The sequence below is a fragment of the Colias philodice genome, chromosome 16, assembly GCF_061535455.1.
Source record: "Colias philodice isolate Cphi_HAF_F1 chromosome 16, ilColPhil1 Martin Lab GWU primary, whole genome shotgun sequence".
Classification (NCBI taxonomy): Eukaryota; Metazoa; Arthropoda; class Insecta; order Lepidoptera; family Pieridae; genus Colias; species Colias philodice.
In genome coordinates, this window is record NC_143101.1 from 528,433 (window position 1) to 541,056 (window position 12,624).

At 41.8% G+C, this 12,624-nt stretch overlaps 2 protein-coding genes across 2 annotated transcripts in view; both read left to right on the forward strand.

Annotated features, from left to right (window-relative positions):
- LOC149481376 (uncharacterized) overlaps nt 1-12,624 on the forward strand; it is a 465,629-nt gene that overhangs the window by 336,129 nt on the left and 116,876 nt on the right. The gene's annotated exons all lie outside the window — the stretch shown is intronic.
- Nucleotides 1-12,624, forward strand: part of mrn (general transcription factor IIH subunit 4 marionette) — a 42,704-nt gene that overhangs the window by 9,605 nt on the left and 20,475 nt on the right. The gene's annotated exons all lie outside the window — the stretch shown is intronic.

The window sequence follows — 12,624 nt, forward strand, 5'->3', positions numbered from 1 at the left end:
TCTACGTGTAAAACTCATCTGTCAGCAGCTGTATTAAACTACAGAGCATGTCTACGTGTATTACTCGTCTGTCTGCAGCTGTATATAACTACAGAGCATGCCTACGTGTATAACTCATCTGTCAGCAGCTTTATTTAACTACAGAGCATGTCTCTGTGTATAACTGATCTGTCTGCAGCTGTATATAACTACAGAGCACGTCTACGTGTATAACTCGTCTGTCAGCAGCTGTATATAACTACAGAGCATGTCTACGTGTATAACTGGTATGTCAGCAGCTGTATATAACAACAGAGCACGTCTACGTGTATAACTCGTCTGTCTGCAGCTGTATATAACTACAGAGCATGCCTACGTGTATGACTCATCTGTCTGCAGCTATATATAACTACAGAGCATGTCTACGTGTATAACTAGTCTGTTTGCAGCTGTATATAACTACAGAGCATGCCTACGTGTATGACTCATCTGTCTGCAGCTATATATAACTACAGAGCATGTCTACGTGTATAACTGGTATGTCAGCAGCTGTATATAACTACAGAGCACGTCTACGTGTATAACTCGTCTGTCAGCAGCTGTATACAACTACAGAGCATGCCTACGTGTATGACTCATCTGTCTGCAGCTATATATAACTACAGAGCATGTCTACGTGTATAACTGGTATGTTAGCAGCTTTATATAATTACAGAGCACGTCTACGTGTATAACTCGTCTGTCAGCAGCTGTATACAACTACAAAGCATGTCTACGTGTATAACTGGTATGTCAGCAGCTGTATATAACTACAGAGCACGTCTACGTGTATAACTAGTCTGTCTGCAGATGTATATAACTACAGAGCACGTCTACGTGTATAACTCATCTGTCTGCAGCTGTATACAACTACAGAGCATGTCTTCGTGTATAACTGGTATGTCAGCAGCTTAATATAACTACAGAGCACGTCTACGTGTATAACTCGTCTGTCTGCAGCTGTATATAACTACAGAGCATGCCTACGTGTATGACTCATCTGTCTGCAGCTATATATAACTACAGAGCATGTCTACGTGTATAACTAGTCTGTTTGCAGCTGTATATAACTACAGAGCATGCCTACGTGTATGACTCATCTGTCTGTAGCTATATATAACTACAGAGCATGTCTACGTGTATAACTGGTATGTCAGCAGCTGTATATAACTACAGAGCACGTCTACGTGTATAACTCGTCTGTCAGCAGCTGTATACAACTACAGAGCATGCCTACGTGTATGACTCATCTGTCTGCAGCTATATATAACTACAGAGCATGTCTACGTGTATAACTGGTATGTTAGCAGCTTTATATAACTACAGAGCACGTCTACGTGTATAACTCGTCTGTCAGCAGCTGTATACAACTACAGAGCATGTCTACGTGTATAACTGGTATGTCAGCAGCTGTATATAACTACAGAGCACGTCTACGTGTATAACTAGTCTGTCTGCAGCTGTATATAACTACAGAGCACGTCTACGTGTATAACTCGTCTGTCTGCAGCTGTATATAACTACAGAGCACGTCTACGTGTATAACTAGTCTGTCTGCAGCTGTATATAACTACAGAGCACGTCTACGTGTATAACTCATCTGTCTGCAGCTGTATACAACTACAGAGCATGTCTTCGTGTATAACTGGTATGTCAGCAGCTTAATATAACTACAGAGCACGTCTACGTGTATAACTCGTCTGTTTGCAGCTGTATATAACTACAGAGCATGCCTACGTGTATGACTCATCTGTCTGCAGCTATATATAACTACAGAACATGTCTACGTGTATAACTGGTATGTCAGCAGCTGTATATAACTACAGAGCACGTCTACGTGTATAACTCGTCTGTCAGCAGCTTTATATAACTACAGAGCACGTCTACGTGTATAACTCGTCTGTCAGCAGCTGTATACAACTACAGAGCATGTCTACGTGTATAACTGGTATGTTAGCAGCTTTATATAACTACAGAGCACGTCTACGTGTATAACTCGTCTGTCAGCAGCTGTATATAACTACAGAGCACGTCTACGTGTATAACTGGTATGTCAGCAGCTGTATATAACTACAGAGCACGTCTACGTGTATAACTAGTCTGTCTGCAGCTGTATATAACTACAGAGCACGTCTACGTGTATAACTCATCTGTCTGCAGCTATATATAACTACAGAGCATGTCTACGTGTATAACTGGTATGTCAGCAGCTGTATATAACTACAGAGCACGTCTACGTGTATAACTCGTCTGTCAGCAGCTTTATATAACTACAGAGCACGTCTACGTGTATAACTCGTCTGTCAGCAGCTGTATACAACTACAGAGCATGTCTACGTGTATAACTGGTATGTTAGCAGCTGTATATAACTACAGAGCACGTCTACGTGTATAACTGGTATGTCAGCAGCTTTATTTAACTACAGAGCATGTCTCTGTGTATAACTGATCTGTCTGCAGCTGTATATAACTACAGAGCACGTCTACGTGTATAACTCGTCTGTCTGCAGCTGTATATAACTACAGAGCATGCCTACGTGTATGACTCATCTGTCTGCAGCTATAAATAACTACAGAGCATGTCTACGTGTATAACTAGTCTGTTTGCAGCTGTATATAACTACAGAGCATGCCTACGTAGATGACTCATCTGTCTGCAGCTTTATATAACTACAGAGCACGTCTACGTGTATAACTCGTCTGTCAGCAGCTGTATATAACTACAGAGCATGTCTACGTGTATAACTGGTATGTCAGCAGCTGTATATTACTACAGAGCACGTCTACGTGTATAACTAGTCTGTCTGCAGCTGTATATAACTACAGAGCACGTCTTCGTGTATAACTGGTATGTCAGCAGCTTTATATAACTACAGAGCACGTCTACGTGTATAACTCGTCTGTCAGCAGCTGCATACAACTACAGAGCTGCCTACGTGTATGACTCATCTGTCTGCAGCTATATATAACTACAGAGCATGTCTACGTGTATAACTGGTATGTCAGCAGCTGTATATAACTACAGAGCACGTCTACCTGTATAACTGGTATGTCAGCAGCTGTATATAACTACAGAGCACGTCTACGTGTATAACTAGTCTGTCTGCAGCTGTATATAACTACAGAGCACGTCTTCGTGTATAACTGGTATGTCAGCAGTTTTATATAACTACAGAGCACGTCTACGTGTATAACTCGTCTGTCAGCAGCTGTATACAACTACAGAGCATGTCTACGTGTATAACTGGTATGTCAGCAGCTGTATACAACTACAGAGCATGTCTACGTGTATAACTGGTATGTCAGCAGCTTTATATAACTACAGAGCACGTCTACGTGTATAACTCGTCTGTCAGCAGCTGTATATAACTACGGAGCACGTCTACGTGTATAACTAGTCTGTCTGCAGCTGTATATAACTTCAGAGCATGCCTACGTGTATAACTCGTCTGTCAGCAGCTGTTTACAACTACAGAGCATGTCTACGTGTATAACGGGTATGTCAGCAGCTTTATATAACTACAGAGCACGTCTACGTGTATAACTGGTATGTCTACGTGTATAACTAGTCTGTTTGCAGCTGTATATAACTACAGAGCATGCCTACGTAGATGACTCATCTGTCTGCAGCTTTATATAACTACAGAGCACGTCTACGTGTATAACTGGTATGTCAGCGTCTACGTCTACGTGTATAACTCGTCTGTCAGCAGCTGTATACAACTACAGAGCATGTCTACGTGTATAACTGGTATGTCAGCAGCTGTATATAACTACAGAGCACGTCTACGTGTATAACTAGTCTGTCAGCAGCTGTATATAACTACAGAGCATGTCTACGTGTATAACTGGTATGTCAGCAGCTGTATATTACTACAGAGCACGTCTACGTGTATAACTAGTCTGTCTGCAGCTGTATATAACTACAGAGCACGTCTTCGTGTATAACTGGTATGTCAGCAGCTTTATATAACTACAGAGCACGTCTACGTGTATAACTCGTCTGTCAGCAGCTGCATACAACTACAGAGCTGCCTACGTGTATGACTCATCTGTCTGCAGCTATATATAACTACAGAGCATGTCTACGTGTATAACTGGTATGTCAGCAGCTGTATATAACTACAGAGCACGTCTACCTGTATAACTGGTATGTCAGCAGCTGTATATAACTACAGAGCACGTCTACGTGTATAACTAGTCTGTCTGCAGCTGTATATAACTACAGAGCACGTCTTCGTGTATAACTGGTATGTCAGCAGTTTTATATAACTACAGAGCACGTCTACGTGTATAACTCGTCTGTCAGCAGCTGTATACAACTACAGAGCATGTCTACGTGTATAACTGGTATGTCAGCAGCTGTATACAACTACAGAGCATGTCTACGTGTATAACTGGTATGTCAGCAGCTTTATATAACTACAGAGCACGTCTACGTGTATAACTCGTCTGTCAGCAGCTGTATATAACTACGGAGCACGTCTACGTGTATAACTAGTCTGTCTGCAGCTGTATATAACTTCAGAGCATGCCTACGTGTATAACTCGTCTGTCAGCAGCTGTTTACAACTACAGAGCATGTCTACGTGTATAACGGGTATGTCAGCAGCTTTATATAACTACAGAGCACGTCTACGTGTATAACTGGTATGTCTACGTGTATAACTAGTCTGTTTGCAGCTGTATATAACTACAGAGCATGCCTACGTAGATGACTCATCTGTCTGCAGCTTTATATAACTACAGAGCACGTCTACGTGTATAACTGGTATGTCAGCGTCTACGTCTACGTGTATAACTCGTCTGTCAGCAGCTGTATACAACTACAGAGCATGTCTACGTGTATAACTGGTATGTCAGCAGCTGTATATAACTACAGAGCACGTCTACGTGTATAACTAGTCTGTCTGCAGCTGTATATAACTACAGAGCACGTCTACGTGTATAACTCGTCTGTCTGCAGCTGTATATAACTACAGAGCATGCCTACGTGTATGACTCATCTGTCTGCAGCTGTATACAACTACAGAGCATGTCTTCGTGTATAACTGGTATGTCAGCAGCTTAATATAACTACAGAGCACGTCTACGTGTATAACTCGTCTGTCTGCAGCTGTATATAACTACAGAGCATGTCTACGTGTATAACTAGTCTGTTTGCAGCTGTATATAACTACAGAGCATGCCTACGTGTATGACTCATCTGTCTGCAGCTATATATAACTACAGAGCATGTCTACGTGTATTACTGGTATGTCAGCAGCTGTATATAACTACAGAGCACGTCTACGTGTATAATCGTCTGTCTGCAGCTGTATACAACTACAGAGCATGTCTACGTGTATAACTGGTATGTCAGCAGCTTTATATAACTACAGAGCACGTCTACGTGTATAACTCGTCTGTCAGCACCTGTATATAACTACAGAGCACGTCTACGTGTATAACTAGTCTGTCTGCAGCTGTATATAACTACAGAGCATGCCTACGTGTATAACTCGTCTGTCAGCAGCTGTTTACAACTACAGAGCATGTCTACGTGTATAACTGGTATGTCAGCAGCTGTATATAACTACAGAGCACGTCTTCGTGTATAACTGGTATGTCAGCAGCTTTATATAACTACAGAGCACGTCTACGTGTATAACTCGTCTGTCAGCAGCTTTATATAACTACAGAGCATGTCTACGTGTATAACTAGTCTGTTTGCAGCTGTATATAACTACAGAGCATGCCTACGTAGATGACTCATCTGTCTGCAGCTTTATATAACTACAGAGCACGTCTACGTGTATAACTCGTCTGTCAGCAGCTGTATATAACTACAGAGCATGTCTACGTGTATAACTGGTATGTCAGCAGCTGTATATTACTACAGAGCACGTCTACGTGTATAACTAGTCTGTCTGCAGCTGTATATAACTACAGAGCACGTCTTCGTGTATAACTGGTATGTCAGCAGCTTTATATAACTACAGAGCACGTCTACGTGTATAACTCGTCTGTCAGCAGCTGTATACAACTACAGAGCTGCCTACGTGTATGACTCATCTGTCTGCAGCTATATATAACTACAGAGCATGTCTACGTGTATAACTGGTATGTCAGCAGCTGTATATAACTACAGAGCACGTCTACCTGTATAACTGGTATGTCAGCAGCTGTATATAACTACAGAGCACGTCTACGTGTATAACTAGTCTGTCTGCAGCTGTATATAACTACAGAGCACGTCTTCGTGTATAACTGGTATGTCAGCAGTTTTATATAACTACAGAGCACGTCTACGTGTATAACTCGTCTGTCAGCAGCTGTATACAACTACAGAGCACGTCTACGTGTATAACTCGTCTGTCAGCAGCTGTATACAACTACAGAGCATGTCTACGTGTATAACTGGTATGTCAGCAGCTGTATACAACTACAGAGCATGTCTACGTGTATAACTGGTATGTCAGCAGCTTTATTTAACTACAGAGCATGTCTCTGTGTATAACTGATCTGTCTGCAGCTGTATATAACTACAGAGCACGTCTACGTGTATAACTCGTCTGTCAGCAGCTGTATATAACTACAGAGCACGTCTACGTGTATAACTGGTATGTCAGCAGCTGTATATAACTACAGAGCACGTCTACGTGTATAACTAGTCTGTCTGCAGCTGTATATAACTACAGAGCACGTCTACGTGTATAACTCATCTGTCTGCAGCTGTATACAACTACAGAGCATGTCTTCGTGTATAACTGGTATGTCAGCAGCTTAATATAACTACAGAGCACGTCTACGTGTATAACTCGTCTGTTTGCAGCTGTATATAACTACAGAGCATGCCTACGTGTATGACTCATCTGTCTGCAGCTATATATAACTACAGAGCATGTCTACGTGTATAACTCATCTGTCTGCAGCTGTATATAACTACAGAGCATGTCTACGTGTATAACTGGTATGTCAGCAGCTGTATATAACTACAGAGCACGTCTACGTGTATAACTCGTCTGTCTGCAGCTGTATATAACTACAGAGCACGTCTTCGTGTATAACTCGTCTGTCAGCAGCTTTATATAACTACAGAGCACGTCTACGTGTATAACTAGTCTGTCTGCAGCTGTATATAACTACAGAGCACGTCTACGTGTATAACTCATCTGTCTGCAGCTGTATATAACTACAGAGCATGTCTACGTGTATAACTGGTATGTCAGCAGCTGTATATAACTACAGAGCACGTCTACGTGTATAACTCGTCTGTCTGCAGCTGTATATAACTACAGAGCACGTCTTCGTGTATAACTCGTCTGTCAGCAGCTTTATATAACTACAGAGCATGTCTACGTGTATAACTGGTATGTCAGCAGCTGTATATAACAAGAGAGCACGTCTACGTGTATAACTCGTCTGTCTGCAGCTGTATATAACTACAGAGCATGCCTACGTGTATGACTCATCTGTCTGCAGCTATATATAACTACAGAGCATGTCTACGTGTATAACTAGTCTGTTTGCAGCTGTATATAACTACAGAGCATGTCTACGTGTATAACTGGTATGTCAGCAGCTATATATAACTACAGAGCATGTCTACGTGTATAACTGGTATGTTAGCAGCTTTATATAACTCCAGAGCACGTCTACGTGTATAACTCGTCTGTCAGCAGCTGTATACAACTACAGAGCATGTCTACGTGTATAACTGGTATGTCAGCAGCTGTATATAACTACAGAGCACGTCTACGTGTATAACTAGTCTGTCTGCAGCTGTATATAATTACAGAGCACGTCTTCGTGTATAACTGGTATGTCAGCAGCTATATATAACTACAGAGCATGTCTACGTGTATAACTGGTATGTTAGCAGCTTTATATAACTACAGAGCACGTCTACGTGTATAACTCGTCTGTCAGCACCTGTATATAACTACAGAGCACGTCTACGTGTATAACTAGTCTGTCTGCAGCTGTATATAACTACAGAGCATGCCTACGTGTATAACTCGTCTGTCAGCAGCTGTTTACAACTACAGAGCATGTCTACGTGTATAACTGGTATGTCAGCAGCTTTATATAACTACAGAGCACGTCTACGTGTATAACTAGTCTGTTTGCAGCTGTATATAACTACAGAGCATGCCTACGTGTATAACTCATCTGTCTGCAGCTGTATATATTTACAGAGCACGTCTACGTGTATAACTCGTCTGTCAGCAGCTTTATATAACTACAGAGCATGTCTACGTGTATAACTGGTATGTCAGCAGCTGTATATAACAAGAGAGCACGTCTACGTGTATAACTCGTCTGTCTGCAGCTGTATATAACTACAGAGCATGCCTACGTGTATAACTAGTCTGTCTGCAGCTGTATATAACTACAGAGCATGCCTACGTGTATAACTAGTCTGTCTGCAGCTGTATATAACTACAGAGCACGTCTTCGTGTATAACTGGTATGTCAGCAGCTGTATATAACTACAGAGCACGTCTACGTGTATAATCGTCTGTCTGCAGCTGTATACAACTACAGAGCATGTCTACGTGTATAACTGGTATGTCAGCAGCTTTATATAACTACAGAGCACGTCTACGTGTATAACTCGTCTGTCAGCAGCTGTTTACAACTACAGAGCATGCCTACGTGTATAACTGGTATGCCAGCAGCTTTATATAACTACAGAGCACGTCTACGTGTATAACTAGTCTGTCTGCAGCTGTATATAACTACAGAGCATGCCTACGTGTATGACTCATCTGTCAGCACCTGTATATAACTACAGAGCATGTCTACGTGTATAACTGGTATGTCAGCAGCTTTATATAACTACAGAGCACGTCTACGTGTATAACTAGTCTGTTTGCAGCTGTATATAACTACAGAGCATGCCTACGTGTATAACTCATCTGTCTGCAGCTGTATATAACTACAGAGCACGTCTACGTGTATAACTCGTCTGTCAGCAGCTTTATATAACTACAGAGCATGTCTACGTGTATAACTGGTATGTCAGCAGCTGTATATAACAAGAGAGCACGTCTACGTGTATAACTCGTCTGTCTGCAGCTGTATATAACTACAGAGCATGCCTACGTGTATAACTAGTCTGTCTGCAGCTGTATATAACTACAGAGCACGTCTTCGTGTATAACTGGTATGTCAGCAGCTGTATATAACTACAGAGCACGTCTACGTGTATAATCGTCTGTCTGCAGCTGTATACAACTACAGAGCATGTCTACGTGTATAACTGGTATGTCAGCAGCTTTATATAACTACAGAGCACGTCTACGTGTATAACTAGTCTGTCTGCAGCTGTATATAACTACAGAGCACGTCTTCGTGTATAACTGGTATGTCAGCAGTTTTATATAACTACAGAGCACGTCTACGTGTATAACTCGTCTGTCAGCAGCTGTATACAACTACAGAGCATGTCTACGTGTATAACTGGTATGTCAGCAGCTGTATACAACTACAGAGCATGTCTACGTGTATAACTGGTATGTCAGCAGCTTTATATAACTACAGAGCACGTCTACGTGTATAACTCGTCTGTCAGCAGCTGTATATAACTACGGAGCACGTCTACGTGTATAACTAGTCTGTCTGCAGCTGTATATAACTTCAGAGCATGCCTACGTGTATAACTCGTCTGTCAGCAGCTGTTTACAACTACAGAGCATGTCTACGTGTATAACGGGTATGTCAGCAGCTTTATATAACTACAGAGCACGTCTACGTGTATAACTGGTATGTCTACGTGTATAACTAGTCTGTTTGCAGCTGTATATAACTACAGAGCATGCCTACGTAGATGACTCATCTGTCTGCAGCTTTATATAACTACAGAGCACGTCTACGTGTATAACTGGTATGTCAGCGTCTACGTCTACGTGTATAACTCGTCTGTCAGCAGCTGTATACAACTACAGAGCATGTCTACGTGTATAACTGGTATGTCAGCAGCTGTATATAACTACAGAGCACGTCTACGTGTATAACTAGTCTGTCAGCAGCTGTATATAACTACAGAGCATGTCTACGTGTATAACTGGTATGTCAGCAGCTGTATATTATTACAGAGCACGTCTTCGTGTATAACTGGTATGTCAGCAGCTTTATATAACTACAGAGCACGTCTACGTGTATAACTCGTCTGTCAGCAGCTGCATACAACTACAGAGCTGCCTACGTGTATGACTCATCTGTCTGCAGCTATATATAACTACAGAGCATGTCTACGTGTATAACTGGTATGTCAGCAGCTGTATATAACTACAGAGCACGTCTACCTGTATAACTGGTATGTCAGCAGCTGTATATAACTACAGAGCACGTCTACGTGTATAACTAGTCTGTCTGCAGCTGTATATAACTACAGAGCACGTCTTCGTGTATAACTGGTATGTCAGCAGTTTTATATAACTACAGAGCACGTCTACGTGTATAACTCGTCTGTCAGCAGCTGTATACAACTACAGAGCATGTCTACGTGTATAACTGGTATGTCAGCAGCTGTATACAACTACAGAGCATGTCTACGTGTATAACTGGTATGTCAGCAGCTTTATATAACTACAGAGCACGTCTACGTGTATAACTCGTCTGTCAGCAGCTGTATATAACTACGGAGCACGTCTACGTGTATAACTAGTCTGTCTGCAGCTGTATATAACTTCAGAGCATGCCTACGTGTATAACTCGTCTGTCAGCAGCTGTTTACAACTACAGAGCATGTCTACGTGTATAACGGGTATGTCAGCAGCTTTATATAACTACAGAGCACGTCTACGTGTATAACTGGTATGTCTACGTGTATAACTAGTCTGTTTGCAGCTGTATATAACTACAGAGCATGCCTACGTAGATGACTCATCTGTCTGCAGCTTTATATAACTACAGAGCACGTCTACGTGTATAACTGGTATGTCAGCGTCTACGTCTACGTGTATAACTCGTCTGTCAGCAGCTGTATACAACTACAGAGCATGTCTACGTGTATAACTGGTATGTCAGCAGCTGTATATAACTACAGAGCACGTCTACGTGTATAACTAGTCTGTCTGCAGCTGTATATAACTACAGAGCACGTCTACGTGTATAACTCGTCTGTCTGCAGCTGTATATAACTACAGAGCATGCCTACGTGTATGACTCATCTGTCTGCAGCTGTATACAACTACAGAGCATGTCTTCGTGTATAACTGGTATGTCAGCAGCTTAATATAACTACAGAGCACGTCTACGTGTATAACTCGTCTGTCTGCAGCTGTATATAACTACAGAGCATGTCTACGTGTATAACTAGTCTGTTTGCAGCTGTATATAACTACAGAGCATGCCTACGTGTATGACTCATCTGTCTGCAGCTATATATAACTACAGAGCATGTCTACGTGTATTACTGGTATGTCAGCAGCTGTATATAACTACAGAGCACGTCTACGTGTATAATCGTCTGTCTGCAGCTGTATACAACTACAGAGCATGTCTACGTGTATAACTGGTATGTCAGCAGCTTTATATAACTACAGAGCACGTCTACGTGTATAACTCGTCTGTCAGCACCTGTATATAACTACAGAGCACGTCTACGTGTATAACTAGTCTGTCTGCAGCTGTATATAACTACAGAGCATGCCTACGTGTATAACTCGTCTGTCAGCAGCTGTTTACAACTACAGAGCATGTCTACGTGTATAACTGGTATGTCAGCAGCTGTATATAACTACAGAGCACGTCTTCGTGTATAACTGGTATGTCAGCAGCTTTATATAACTACAGAGCACGTCTACGTGTATAACTCGTCTGTCAGCAGCTTTATATAACTACAGAGCATGTCTACGTGTATAACTAGTCTGTTTGCAGCTGTATATAACTACAGAGCATGCCTACGTAGATGACTCATCTGTCTGCAGCTTTATATAACTACAGAGCACGTCTACGTGTATAACTCGTCTGTCAGCAGCTGTATATAACTACAGAGCATGTCTACGTGTATAACTGGTATGTCAGCAGCTGTATATTACTACAGAGCACGTCTACGTGTATAACTAGTCTGTCTGCAGCTGTTTATAACTACAGAGCACGTCTTCGTGTATAACTCGTCTGTCAGCAGCTGTATACAACTACAGAGCTGCCTACGTGTATGACTCATCTGTCTGCAGCTATATATAACTACAGAGCATGCCTACGTAGATGACTCATCTGTCTGCAGCTTTATATAACTACAGAGCACGTCTACGTGTATAACTCGTCTGTCAGCAGCTGTATATAACTACAGAGCATGTCTACGTGTATAACTGGTATGTCAGCAGCTGTATATTACTACAGAGCACGTCTACGTGTATAACTAGTCTGTCTGCAGCTGTTTATAACTACAGAGCACGTCTTCGTGTATAACTGGTATGTCAGCAGCTTTATATAACTACAGAGCACGTCTACGTGTATAACTCGTCTGTCAGCAGCTGTATACAACTACAGAGCTGCCTACGTGTATGACTCATCTGTCTGCAGCTATATATAACTACAGAGCATGTCTACGTGTATAACTGGTATGTCAGCAGCTGTATATAACTACAGAGCACGTCTACCTGTATAACTGGT